This window comes from Schistocerca nitens, chromosome 2 (genome assembly GCF_023898315.1).
Source record: "Schistocerca nitens isolate TAMUIC-IGC-003100 chromosome 2, iqSchNite1.1, whole genome shotgun sequence".
NCBI lineage: Eukaryota > Metazoa > Arthropoda > Insecta > Orthoptera > Acrididae > Schistocerca > Schistocerca nitens.
Genome location: NC_064615.1, coordinates 215,609,682 through 215,624,598, shown reverse-complemented (window position 1 = coordinate 215,624,598; position 14,917 = coordinate 215,609,682). Strand labels below are relative to the sequence as shown.

Here is a 14,917-nt window from a genome sequence, read left to right as displayed (position 1 = left end):
AAGTTTATTGTCCTGCTGAGCACAAGAGCGACTGTCACGTGCAATTTGAACAGACACTGGTACAGCAGCACTTGCGACTTTACGGGAGTTGCGGCGACGTCGACGCACTCTGTTTGTGGGACGAACACAGTCACTGTTAGCTAAAGTGTCACTGGACGGGTGGGAATGAACTGCATGAATGTCCATGGGCGAAGGTCCACGAGCCCGATTGTCCTGGGTTCGATTCCGGCGCGAAGCAAAAGGCCTGGAATTATTGTGATTGTCTGATCTAAGCTTTTTCTGGCAAACACTTTGAACATGTCCCGTCTTGTGACAGTAAAAGCAAATAGCTTGGCGTGACGGGCAATTTTCACGCGAATGTCTAGTTGCACACCGCGGGCATGATTTCACTGCATTTGCTGGCTTACGCGGCGCACGTGTTTGCAAGGTAGGCTGCGACGGGCGCGAGGGCCGCTTAGCGTCCCGTGCAGCGGGCCCGGCGGGCCGGTTAATGTGACACACTGCTGGCGAAGTTTCAAATGAGTCCTGAGCAAAGTCAAGTGTGTCTTGCCTATCCAATATGTCTATTACTTGTTGAAGGGAGGGATTTACTAGTCTCAAAATCTGTTCCCTTATGCGAACATCAGAAACGTTCTGTGCTATTGCATCACGCACCATAGTATCTGAATAAGGGAGGCCACAGTCACATTCAAAGGCACACTCCCTAGTAAGTCCTTGCAAAGTTGCAACCCACTCCCTATTAGTCTGACCGGCCGTACGTTTTGTACGAAAGAACGTATACCGTCGTGCCACTACATTAACTGTTTCTTTGAAATAGGCATCTAAAGCAGACAAAATTTCGTCGTAGGACAGAGTTGCTACGTCGCGTCGGGGAAACAACTTCACTATCACACGGTAGGTAGACACACCTACACAAGAAAGCAAAAACGGCTGCCGCTCTTTACCTTGAATTCTGTATGCTGCTAGGTGAAAGTTGAACTGGCGAGACCACTCTTGCCAGGTCTCTTCGGCCGCCACGTATGGCCGAAAGGGAGGTGCAACAGCGTTTTGTGGCAGCGGTAGCGAAGAAGCAGCGGCTGCCGCATCGTTTTGCAGCGCACGTTGACCCTGGACGAGCTGTCCAAGGGCTTCCAATAACGCCTGCGTCTGCTGATTCTGCAAGCGAAAAAATTCGGACAGTACATCTGGAGATTGTGGCGAAGCCATGACACAAATGAATTAATACAAACTCTTTTGCTCGTCGCCAAATAATGTTGTGTCTAGCTCATAAAGCATAGACACAATGAGGTAGCTAGGTGCACGCTAAACTAACGCAGACGGGCTTGAAGTTCTGGAACATGAGACCTATTAATGAATAAGAAGAAAAGTACGTAGATGTTACTTAACTTTTATTCTCTTGTTGGAATACATCTCTTGAATAGTAGTAAGCTATAAGCACTGATACAAATGGCGCCTTGCTAGGTAGTAGCTATGGACTAAGCTGAAGGCTATTCTATCTGTCTCTCGGCAAATGAGAGGAAGGCGTCGTACTTCTGGTCGCAAGCAATGTCGTCCGTACAACTGGGGCGAGGTCATGTCCGTGTCTTGTGACCTGCCATGTGGTGGCGCTAGGTTTGCGATTACACAGTGGCGACACGCGGGTCCGACATGTACTACAGGACCGCGGCCGATTTAAGTTACCACCTAGCAAGTGTGGTGTCTGGCGGTGACACCACAAAATCATTTTCGAGTGAAGTGTCAATTCTGGGATGATTTTCATTATCTAGCTTCAGTTTGCGTATTGTCGTATTTTCACGTGCCGCCGCGGGACAAACATTCTACCATTATTTAGCGTGGCGTTTGATGAACCTAATCATCAAATTATGGCGAGCATTCATTTAAATATTTAATTTGGACAGTATAGTGGCATCAGCGCATTAGACTCTGAACTGCTCTGTTAGTTAGATTGTGTGGATTCTTTTGTTTTCATCTGTGACTTTCAGAATACAGGACTTTTTTTCTCACGACCGTTTTTGATTATAAATCCCGGACAATCTCCTAAATTCCTCAGAGCTATAAGCTGTAACTATAAGTGTTTCTCAGATGAAGTGGGCACTAGGAATTCTAATTACAGGCTTCACGTTTTGCTAATCACTTTCTGGTTGCCAATATTGTAGTTAGAAAGCCAGTGTTGAGAACGGCGAAAGACAGCATAAATAACATTCTAAATAATAGGAAATGAAGTGTTTCTACATGCAAACATTTATGCAACATTAAACAATTAAATCCTCCCGCCGCCCCACAGAGCGGTTCTAGGCGCTTCAGTCCGGAACCGCGCGCCTGCTGCGGTTGCAGGTTCGAATCCTGCCTCGGGCATGGATGTGTGTGATGCCCATAGGTTAGTTAGATTTAAGTAGTTCTAAGTCTAGTGGACTGATGACCTCAGATGTTAAGTCCCATAGTGATTAGAACCATTTGAACCATTTTCTATCATGCGGCAACAGTCAGTAACTGCTGCTAATTGCTGCGAAACATACTGAAGCTTAAAATATGTGTCCTGTCGACAGGGTGTCTCTCGGATTGGGGGAGTGGCGATCTTTAAGAAAATCGGCTATGTCATTTTCAGATGAAACATATCGACGTTATCCTTAAACGATCCAAGGAAATCACGGAAAAGCTAGATCTGGATGACATGATGGGGATGTGAAATGTTATCCTCCAAAACGAGTGTCCCATGACTAGTGTGCTCCCTCGCTAGGTCCCTGAAGTTTGAGATCACGAAGGAAGACCAACTGGTACCACCAAAAAGAAAGATCTACAACCGCTGTATAAACCCTACGCTCATATACACCGGGTATTACACAATCCGTATCACAGGCTTCCAGGTGTTGAGGAAGGTACTTAAAAGATGTTTTCGCAGGGTACCTAGGCCTGGAAATGTACCGTTCGGATGTAAAATGAGTTTGAAGAACGGATCATTTTCAAATCCCCTGCTTCACGGTACGCACACAGCGGAGACAGTGTGCGCTCTACAGGAGCTGTTCCACGTGGAAACCCTGTTGTTCTTTGCACATGATATATCTGCGACACATGCTTTCATACACAAGTGCTACAAACCCCGGAATACGCTGAGTAATCTCTGTTGCCATCAGATCTCGTACAATGAGATCATCTGATTTTACACCACACACAAGACACTTCATATGGGCCCACAAGAAAAAGTCATGAGCAGTTAACCTTGTCGACTGTAATGGCCAAGGAGTTGGTCCACCAAGACTTATCCGCCCTTCAACGTACATTTAATTGGGATGTACGCGGAAACCACAAGCAATATGCGCGGATGTGGAATCATCTCGGAACCACATTTGCTGACGGAATCAGTGGCAACTCATCCAATATCTCCACCAGTACGTCTGGTCTTCTTCTCAGTTCGCGTGCGTACCGTGAATTAGTAAATTTGGAAGTGATCCGATTTTCAAAGTTATTTTACTTCCATTTTCGGTCATGGGCTCCTTGTCGAAACTTTATTTACTAAGCCCTTCTACAACTCCAAGAACCCTGTAATAAGAATTGTCAAACACACTCCAGTTCAAAGTACACAGTGCGGAATTGATCACTAGATGCAACAAGAGGCGGACCGCCAGTATAAAAGGAAGCAGGGAGTTCTGCGTTGTCAGTAGGGTAACAGTAACACGGCAGATGCGTCGGTCAGTCACTTCGAACGTGGACTAGTTATTGGACGTCATCTGAGTAAAAATCCATCAGGGACGTCTCATCCCTTCCAAAGCTACTCAAAACGACTGCTGTTGATGTGATTCTAAAGTGGAAACACGAAAGATAAGCAGATCTCACGTAGTGATGGACAGGAACCGTCCAACAAGGCGGAGCATGAATGTAAAAAGTCGCAAGAAATTAGCGGAAGGAATTACTGGTCAGTTACAAAGTGCTACAAGCGGTCTACCTAGCGCAATGACTCTACGTAGGATACAACGGTTGAGCAGCTTCTCATAAGCCACACATTTCTGAAACCATTCCTAAGCGGCACAACTGGACAGTAGATGACTGGAAATGAGTGATCTGGAGTAATGAAGTATCCTATAGCTGTGGCAGTCCGATAGATGGGTTTGGGTTTGGGAAACGCCTGGAAAGCTTTACCTGCTGACATGTGTAGGGCCAACAATGAAGGATGGAGGATGTGCTGTTACGGTGTTAGTGTGTGGTCTCCTTATTGCACTAAAGGAAATACTAAATGTCGAAGTATATGAACAGATTTTACAGCGTAGTGTGCTGTGTAGAGTAGATGAACAGTTCGGAGATGATGATCGTGTCAGGATGACAATGCGCTCTGTCACAAAGCAGCATGTGTGTGGACGATAACATTCCTGAATGGAACACCTTTGGAATAAGCCAGAAAGTCGACTACGCTCCAATGTCCAGTATCCAACATAACTACTACTTCCCTGGTTTCGGCCCTTGCAGAATGGGCTGTCATTCCTGCACAGTCAGCCCGACATCTCAGTAAATGTGTACCAAGCAGATTTCAACCCACCATGAAAGTGAAGGGCTGACACATTCCATACTGAAGTCCACTAATAACTCACCGTAAACATTTAACCAGATAGTTTACATGTAGACAAAAAACACCTAAGTTACTATTAACAAATGATTTAATTTTCACCACCGATTACGTTTACTAACCCTTCTCAGGTGACTTGCATAACAACAGAGACGTGCATTGGTTAAGGGAGATATCCCTCTAAGATAACATTTTTAAGCATTTCATAACAGCAGCTGAGCTGATGTTTATCATATAACTTCAGATATTAACAGCTAAACAGCATGCATGATATTACTTCAGATGAAGCCCTCAGATCTGATTTCTCAAATGCTTATAGGAAAATAGAGTGACAGAGAGAACATTGAGAGAGATAATGGCGCCGTCCGCCTTTGACAGGGACAGAGGTTCACTGGAAACATCGAGCAGTCATCGACTTTACTGGTAGAAACATGAACATGTACATTTACACATACTCTACGCCTTCATATTGTCCATGTGCTATATATCGTTCCAGAACTAAATCAAAAATAGTTGCCACCCCCGGTCCCAACTGGGGTTTGTGGGAGGTTACCATTACTTGCAAGGTGAATGCTGAAATTCGAACTCCCAACTCAATCCCAACCGCACATCCTGTGCCCCACTGCCAACTCGCCTGTATTTGACTGAAACAGGATAAAAGAAAATTAGAAGATTTTGTTAGAAACAACATGAAGAGACAGGGGAATGAGTGAATTGGTGAGGACTAAAACAGAAGTAAACGACGCACTGGTCTAAAATTTTGAAACTGACAATGGGCAAGAGAGGTCTTTAGAGGGTCTAATGGCAAATGAAGCGAAGCAACAACACAATCATTGCGCCTAGATGGAAGAAGGTAAAGAGGAATATTAATAAAAAGGAGGCAAAGCGAGCTACAATTAGATGAGCATGAAAGAGGGGGGGGGGAGTAGGGGGGAGCCCGGAGGAATAAGTTGTAAGTGAACTTTTCCCAGCACGAGTACATTAATGGTTGACAACGTAAACAGACTCCGCCTGTGCGATTCCATGAATAACACGTTTTCAGCTCATTTGTACATGTGTCCATGTCAGACAAATAAAAAGAGTTACCAGGGATTATTTCCCGAGTGGTTTTTATGATAGCTTCCGAGGAAGTTTCGCTCGGGCTGGGAGTGCAGTAACAGCACCTGACGCAACACGGCAGCCAGCTGTAGGTGAAAGTGGGTACGCAGCTGTGGGCGGGTGGACTAATTAGCGTTAAGAGCGGAACATCCCGGCGGCAGCCATTAACTGCAGCTGGGGTCCAGCTTCTGGGTCAGGGGCGGCTGCGGCAATTGTCCGCAGCAGCGGGACGAGCCACGTGCGACCAGTCCCGCTAATAAGAGGATCATCAGGGGCGAATATGGGTCACAGATAACATCCCAAGCAATCAAGCCATCTGCATTATCCATGACTGCTTGAGACGCAGCGTGTAAATTTTATCATTATATCAGCTGAAAGAGTGTGTACGCGCACCGCACGCACACACACACACACACACACACACACACACACACACACACACACACACACACAATACATACTAAATTCAATAACGGAGGTAAAACCGATTAATAATAGACTAATGAAAATTTCTCTTAAACGCGCTCTGAAGTTAATGGAGCTTGGGAAACGTTAGAAAGCATTATCCTGAAAAGCCTCTCAAACCATGTTAAAATTTTAATGGGTGATTTTAATGCCCGATTAGGTAAAGAGAAAAAATATAGGAAAACGGTGGGTGGTTTTCCTTCGCATAAATGGACAAACCAAAATTGGCAGAGACTTGTTGAAACGTGCAAAAATTCTAACCTTAAAATCACGTCAATATACACTCCTGGAAATTGAAATAAGAACACCGTGAATTCATTGTCCCGGGAAGGGGAAACTTTATTGACACATTCCTGGGGTCAGATACATCACATGATCACACTGACAGAACCACAGGCACATAGACACAGGCAACAGAGCATGCACAATGTCGGCACTAGTACAGTGTATATCCACCTTTCGCAGCAATGCAGGCTGCTATTCTCCCATGGAGACGATCGTAGAGATGCTGGATGTAGTCCTGTGGAACGGCTTGCCATGCCATTTCCACCTGGCGCCTCAGTTGGACCAGCGTTCGTGCTGGACGTGCAGACCGCGTGAGACGACGCTTCATCCAGTCCCAAACATGCTCAATGGGGGACAGATCCGGAGATCTTGCTGGCCAGGGTAGTTGACTTACACCTTCTAGAGCACGTTGGGTGGCACGGGATACATGCGGACGTGCATTGTCCTGTTGGAACAGCAAGTTCCCTTGCCGGTCTAGGAATGATAGAACGATGGGTTCGATGACGGTTTGGATGTACCGTGCACTATTCAGTGTCCCCTCGACGATCACCAGTGGTGTACGGCCAGTGTAGGAGATCGCTCCCCACACCATGATGCCGGGTGTTGGCCCTGTGTGCCTCGGTCGTATGCAGTCCTGATTGTGGCGCTCACCTGCACGGCGCCAAACACGCATACGACCATCATTGGCACCAAGGCAGAAGCGACTCTCATCGCTGAAGACGACACGTCTCCATTCGTCCCTCCATTCACGCCTGTCGCGACACCACTGCAGGCGGGCTGCACGATGTTGGGGCGTGAGCGGAAGACGGCCTAACGGTGTGCGGGACCGTAGCCCAGCTTCATGGAGACGGTTGCGAATGGTCCTCGCCGATACCCCAGGAGCAACAGTGTCCCTAATTTGCTGGGAAGTGGCGGTGCGGTCCCCTACGGCACTGCGTAGGATCCTACGGTCTTGGCGTGCATCCGTGCGTCGCTGCGGTCCGGTCCCAGGTCGACGGGCACGTGCACCTTCCGCCGACCACTGGCGACAACATCGATGTACTGTGGAGACCTCACGCCCCACGTGTTGAGCAATTCGGCGGTACGTCCACCCGGCCTCCCGCATGCCCACTCTACGCCCTCGCTCAAAGTCCGTCAACTGCACATACGGTTCACGTCCACGCTGTCGCGGCATGCTACCAGTGTTAAAGACTGCGATGGAGCTCCGTATGCCACGGCAAACTGGCTGACACTGACGGCGGCGGTGCACAAATGCTGCGCAGCTAGCGCCATTCGACGGCCAACACCGCGGTTCCTGGTGTGTCTGCTGTGCCGTGCGTGTGATCATTGCTTGTACAGCCCTCTCGCAGTGTCCGGAGCAAGTATGGTGGGTCTGACACACCGGTGTCAATGTGTTCTTTTTTTCATTTCCAGGAATGTATTTTAAAAAGAACCCTTCTAAACAAAAAACTTGGCGCGCAGCCAATACATTTATTGGGAAATTTCAAATCGATCACGTGGCAATTTCGTACGCTACCTACAAAGAAATTTTAAAAGCCCATGTTAAGATTCTGACCATTATTTAATGCGAATAAAGGTAAAATTTCAAATTCAAAAACTATTCAAAACAAAAAAAATGTTATTCCAAAATGTGACACTACTAAAGTAACCCTAATTCAACAAGCGAATTTGACAAAAAACAATCCAACAATTGGCAAAGCCTAAAAGAAAAGTTCATCACAACAGCATAAAATTCCGCTTTGAAAAAAATAAAAACACCCTTGGTGGAAAGCGGATTGTGAAACAGTAGTTAAGTATAGGTATGAAGCATTCAAAAATCGGAATAGTAACAAAACTGAAAGTACTTACAACACCTTTCTAACAGTAAGAAAAGAAAAATCTAAATTAATCTGATAGACTACAAGAAACTACGAAAATGCCCAACCTTTAGAAAGCGAAAAAGACTTCCAAAAGAACAATACAAGAAATTTTTATAAAACATTCAAAACAAAATTAACTGGTTACTAATCTCAAAGTCTTTGCCTCAGAAATGAAAATGGCTCTTAACAACCGGGAATATTGTAACGTACTTGCTAAATATTTTGAAAAACTATTAAACTGTCTAGAACCCGCGAATATATTCCAACCACAGCAGACTAATAACACCAACCCTAACTCTAAGGAAGCTGACGAAATCGAAATAATTAAACAAATTAAGATACTTTAAAACATTAAACACCCGGAGACGACGGTATAACTGCAGAACTACTAAAATCAACTGGCCCTACCATTATAAAAGAGATCGCTAAACTAATAGGAAATATCTGGCAAATTGAGAAAATAGCTGAAGACTGGAAAACTGTCCTAATTCATCCATTGCATAAAAAAGGGGATAGAACCGATGTTAATAATTACCCGGTCACAGAAAAAATTCTCTCGCATTGTTTACTTGATCGAGCCCAAGAACAGGTAGAACCTGAAATTGGTGAATACCAAGCAGGCTTTAGACCAAACAGATCCTGTCCGGAACAAATTCTTGCTTTAAAACTAATCCTTAGTCACCAATGGAATTCAGGTCACAATACTGTATGTACATTTGTGGATTTTGAAAAGTTCTTCGACTCAGTTGATCGTGAATTTCTTTTCCAAATTTTAAAGGAGCAAGGTCAAGATAACAAAACTCCAACACTGATTAAGGAAACGTTACCGGACACTAGCTCTAAAGTTAAATTCGTGGGAAAAATTTCTGAACCATTTGATATAAAGACTGGTGTTAGACAGGGAGATGGACTCTCCCCATAACCGTTTAACTGTGCTTTGGAAAAGGTAATTACGAAATGTCGATCAGTCAATCAAGTTAGGCGGATGTAATATTATATTAGATTGCTCTCCTTTGCAGATATCTGGCAGTTTTAACTAGGAATATTAGCACCGTTCAAAAACAAATTGAAATTCTTAAACAAGTTGCGGAAAAAGTAGGAGTACAAATATCATTCGAAAAAACGGAATATATGACTTGCAATAAACAAGCACCAAAGTTTTTGAACACAAATATGTAAAAATAAAAAGGGTTTCTCATTTTAAATACTTGGGGGAAATCATACAAGAAAACGGTCTAGAAAAAGCTGCAAACGAAGATCGCTGTCAAAAAATGGCAGCTGCATTCAGACGAACACAGAAGGTTTATAATAAAAAATCACTTCCTAAATTCAGTAAACTTAGGCATTACAGAACTGTAATCAAACCTGAATTCTGGAGCAGAAACTTTTATTTTAAATAGAAAGAGGGATGCTGAAGAGACCCAAAAGAAAGAAAGAAAGATTATTAGGAAAATACACTCCTGGAAATTGAAATAAGAACACCGTGAATTCATTGTCCCAGGAAGGGGAAACTTTATTGACACATTCCTGGGGTCAGATACATTACATGATCACACTGACAGAACCACAGGCACATAGACACAGGCAACAGAGCATGCACAATGTCGGCACTAGTACAGGGTATATCCAACTTTCGCAGCAATGCAGGCTGCTATTCTCCCATGGAGACGATCGTAGAGATGCTGGATGTAGTCCTGTGGAACGGCTTGCCATGCCATTTCCATCTGGCGCCTCAGTTGGACCAGCGTTCGTGCTGGACGTGCAGACCGCGTGAGACGACGCTTCATCCAGTCCCAAACATGCTCAATGGGGGACAGATCCGGAGATCTTGCTGGCCAGGGTAGTTGACTTACACCTTCTAGAGCACGTTGGGTGGCACGGGATACATGCGGACGTGCATTGTCCTGTTGGAACAGCAAGTTCCCTTGCCGGTCTAGGAATGGTAGAACGATGGGTTCGATGACGGTTTGGATGTACCATGCACTATTCAGTGTCCCCTCGACGATCACCAGTGGTGTACGGCCAGTGTAGGAGATCGCTCCCCACACCATGATGCCGGGTGTTTGCCCTGTGTGCCTCGGTCGTATGCAGCCCTGATTGTGGCGCTCACCTGCACGGCGCCAAACACGCATACGACCATCATTGGCACCAAGGCAGAAGCGACTCTCATCGCTGAAGACGACACGTCTCCATTCGTCCCTCCATTCACGCCTGTCGCGACACCACTGGAGGCGGGCTGCACGATGTTGGGGCGTGAGCGGAAGACGGCCTAACGGTGTGCGGGACCGTAGCCCAGCTTCATGGAGACGGTTGCGAATGGTCCTCGCCGATACCCCAGGAGCAACAGTGTCCCTAATTTGCTGGGAAGTGGCGGTGCGGTCCCCTACGGCACTGCGTAGGATCCTACGGTCTTGGCGTGCATCCGTGCGTCGCTGCGGTCCGGTCCCAGGTCGACGGGCACGTGCACCTTCCGCCGACCACTGGCGACAACATCGATGTACTGTGGAGACCTCACGCCCCACGTGTTGAGCAATTCGGCGGTACGTCCACCCGGCCTCCCGCATGCCCACTATACGCCCTCGCTCAAAGTCCGTCAACTGCACATACGGTTCACGTCCACGCTGTCGCGGCATGCTACCAGTGTTAAAGACTGCGATGGAGCTTCGTATGCCACGGCAAACTGGCTGACACTGACGGCGGCGGTGCACAAATGCTGCGCAGCTAGCGCCATTCGACGGCCAACACCGCGGTTCCTGGTGTGTCCGCTGTGCCGTGCGTGTGATCATTGCTTGTACAGCCCTCTCGCAGTGTCCGGAGCAAGTATGGTGGGTCTGACACACCGGTGTCAATGTGTTCTTTTTTCCATTTCCAGGAGTGTATTAGGCCCTAAAGTTACTTATGGAGAAACTTATAGGCCGAGAAGTAATAAGGAAATAGAAGAATACACAGGCATACGTGCTGACATGAGAAAACGGAGACTTAAATTTTATGGACAATTAAAAGAATGGCACCCACTAGGTTGACTGCCGCGCATGCTCGGAACTGCGATCGTAGCACTGCCGCGGATAGAAAGAGAAACGGAACTTACTTTGTGAGCGACCCTCGTATACTCATTTGCAGTGTGTCCAGTTCACCAAACAAAAAAGAAATGTGTGATGACAAAATGGTTAGTTTTCAATAGGGGCTTTTTTTTCAGCAATCAATACTTGGTGGAAGTCTTCAATGGCGATTGCACGTAAGTCGCGCAAGGTACGTGGTTGTTGTCGACATCGAAAAACAGCTCGTCCGGGGAACAGAAAAGTCACTCCATTCCGTGGTCCTAGCGTGACGACAGACATGGATCATCTTGTGAACCTGACGAACGCGGACGACATGCCAAATTGGAGCCGGTTTCACGTACGCTCCACATCACTTTCACTCCGGTGCACATGTAGAGCAACTTTCTGGTTCACAAGCCTGCTGCGATTAATATGATGATGTGGACCCGTTCATTGGTCACGACTGCCTTCGTGGCACGATTGATGTTCATTCTACCGTTTCACGGACATCTCTGAAGCGCCCCTTCCGGCCGTTTACTTCCGACTGAAATGCTGCAATCTTTTAGCGTGCAGCATTCTACCACGATGCGCAAGCTATGGTAATTGTTGGTATATTTACAAACAACGTCACGGATGACCTTCCGATCGGTACAGGAACAGTCAGAACAGCATCGCATCTGCACGATATATTGTGGTGACTCCAGACTTTTGGTGACACGTGTACATGAAATACTGGAAGCCGATAGACAGGCAGCCTGCAACTGGAGTATGTATCTATTAGCTGATTAGTAATCTAAATTTATTAATATAGATTATAGACGGTAGGCAGTTCAGTCACGGGAATAGAAGCTTTTGAACCGTGATAGTATAGAAGAACTCAGAAGATTAGGTGGGTAAACCGAATAAAAAATGAGGAGGCACTGGAATCGAATTGAAAAAAGAAAAATATGGCGCAACTTGACTAACAGGAGGGATCGTTTGGTAGGACGTATACTGAGGCGTCAAGGAATTGTCAGCTTTGTAATGCAAGGAAGGGTAAGGGGGCGGGAGTAGGGACACCAAAGTCTGAATATAGAAATCACGTGCAAATGGATGTAGGCTGCAGAAGCTATGCGGAGGTGCATCAGACCAGCCTTCAGGCTTAAGGTCAGAACAACAACAACAATATAGCTGCACAATAAGAATAGGATTTAACTGTCGCTTTTTCGTCGACGACTTGCAGCCAATAATCGCCAGCCGCATTTTCTCTGGTACTTCAACAGATATTTGTAATTTCAGTTTTACGAATTTTAAATGTTGCCAGTCCAAACACACACGTATTGCTTATAATGTATTTCATGCGGTGACCATCGTCGACTTAGAACGTCGATTTATCTCTGCTTACAAACAAAATGTTTCTTTAAGCGGTTTTTTGAGTCCACATTCGACAGAGCGGCCCAAATTAGCGCGATATCTCCTCCAACATTTAGGTCTGTTAGTACGCACCTGTTGACCACGACTTCTTACGGCCCTTCCCTTCTCGACTCTTTTGCGGGTAGTCGCCTTCAGTGTTGCCTAGCACTGTGTCCACTAAACTGTAGTGATCTTAAGATCTGCAGCTGCTTCCCCCTGGTTCAGGGTTCATTCGCTTTATAAAAAATTATGTACACAACTGTGACACGTAGTCACTCACTGTACAAACTACTAACTTAGCTGAAGCGCCGTCGGCCGATGTGGCCGAGCGGTTCTAGGCGCTTCAGTCTGGAACCGCGCGACCGCTACGGTTGCAGGTTCGAATCCTGCCTCGGGCATGGATGTGTGTGATGTCGTTAAGTAAGTTAGGTTTAAGTAATTCTAAGTTCTAGGGGACTGATGACCTCAGATGTTAAGTCCCATAGTGCTCAGAGCCATTTGAACCATTCTGAAGCGCCGTACATCGTAAAAATTATATAATCTGCCGGTAACCTTACTCTTTGTTACAAAAAATTCGTATTAATTCTCGTCAAACAATACGGCTGTATTGTGAATCATTTGAAATTTTATATTTTTGAATAAACCAGGACATTTAAAGCTCCGAGTTAATTGATTGCGAAATGGTACAGTTTAGATTGCTATTGTTCATTCTATAGTACGATTACAAAGAATACCAAATACGAAACTTCTTGAAACTGTTATTCTGCTTTTGATCTATCCGTTTTTAACTATGTGACCTGTTGACGATTCTTATCGGCTGTGATGGGTTTCATTTCTGTTGCAGGTATTGAAGCACGTCAGAGCTCAGCAACTCCGCTCTTACGAATGAGATTATCCTGAACTGGTGGCCAAAATTAACCTCACGGAGATTCAGAAACTGCTCTGTCCGAGCAATATACATACATGCAGACTGTCTGTCAACTGATTCAGCTAGGAAACAGGTAAAAGCGTCATACTTTTTCTTTGGCATTGTGCATTCTGGCCGGGGGCTAATAGTGTAAAGTACGACAACTCTAGTTTCTTGGTACTCATTACATGCAAAGTGTTTCATAAATGTCTGACTTACATTTAGCCATTGCTTTACAATTAGCATCTTCGAGGAGACACTAGAATGGCAGAAATACCCGAAAATTTTGCATTCCGGAGCAATGTAAACAGGCGACCTTAAGTCTAAGGGTCGAAACATTTGGAAGCTCTTTCCTGTTATGCTTCCTGCGCCTGCTCTCTATCTTGCTTGTATGTTTCAGGGATGTCGTCATCCAATGCTGACTCGGTTTTCTCAATCTCAGTCCGCCGTTGTGCATGGCGTATGTGGCTTTGTCCTCGTGGCCTGTCTCTTTAGTGCTCTGAGCAGCCTTCGGTTAACTTCTTGTGGTTTCTACGCCGCATCGCTCGTTACTTATATGTTGTGACCCCACAGTAGGGGTCGGCACAGGGGTCAAGAGGGGACATTTCTCCCCTCGTGGAATCTGAGTACAGTTTTCTTATTCATTACAAAATCATTGTGTGTTCCTATTAATGATCTGTCTAGATTTACTAATCCTCAGGTTTAACATTGCCGAGCGCAACGAGAAATTGCAGTTGACACGCGTGCAGGGTTACACGTTACGCAAACAACGCAAAAAAAATGTAGCTACAAAAGCAAATTTTGTTCAGATTTGATCATTCCAATCAATACTGAATAACAGAATGCACAGAAATAATGCAATAAATCCATTAGCATTGTCAGATGTGAATTTTTGCAAGCAAACGAAGTTTCACAGATGACGTCAAAATTACGGTGCACAGTCATTGTCTAGCGTTTTCCCAAGTCCATTTCCTATCTCTCCACTTTGAAGAATATTATAGAGGCAATTTAGGCTAGTTATTTTTGTTGCAATACGACATGATTTTTTTAGCATTGTGATTTATTTTTCAAGTTCATATTTTTAATGCTAGCAGAACTGTTGAAGAGCCTGGGAAACAAGGAAAGAAAAGAAATAGTCTACATCTGTAATGAGATATATGACAAAGGGGAATGGCCTGAGGACTTCCTTGCAACAGTTTTGGTACCAATAGAGAAAAAGAGAAACACTAAAAAATGTTAAGAGCGGAGGACCATCAGTCTAATTTATCATGCAGCTAAAGTGTTGCTGAGAGTATAGAAGGCTGTATGGCAAGCTGGA

General features: G+C 45.4%; 1 long non-coding RNA gene across 1 annotated transcript in view; it reads left to right on the top strand.

The window, feature by feature from the left end:
• LOC126235933 (uncharacterized) overlaps nucleotides 1-14,917 on the top strand; it is a 574,660-nt gene that overhangs the window by 227,127 nt on the left and 332,616 nt on the right. The window lies entirely within an intron of this gene.